The following is a 404-nucleotide window of genomic DNA, read 5'->3' on the forward strand; positions in this document are numbered from 1 at the left end:
GTGAACAAAATTTTTTTTTTTTTTTTTTTTTTTTTTCAAAATAACGTACACATTAATAATACACATTAATTGTGTGTCATTGATATAACAGAATAATTAAATGTCGTTGACAATTGTCATATTATAAATTGAATTATTAAATTAAATAAGGGTGGGGCATACGTTACACAAATGTTTTATTATAAATTAAAGTATGAGGTGGAAAAATATAAATAATGAACCTGGGAATTTGATGAAGATTTGTTTTAGTAAAATAATTCTCGCGGACCAAACTTACTTGATGCAAAACTCGAAAAATCATACGCACGAACATATGTGTACAAAATATCCGTAAGTAAGACCCGCTTTATTCTCTATTAAAATTATAGTAAATTTTACGCTTTCGGCGAGTGTATTATGCCGCC

Source organism: Ceratosolen solmsi, unplaced genomic scaffold, assembly GCF_000503995.2.
Source record: "Ceratosolen solmsi marchali unplaced genomic scaffold, CerSol_1.0 scaffold11, whole genome shotgun sequence".
Classification (NCBI taxonomy): domain Eukaryota; kingdom Metazoa; phylum Arthropoda; class Insecta; order Hymenoptera; family Agaonidae; genus Ceratosolen; species Ceratosolen solmsi.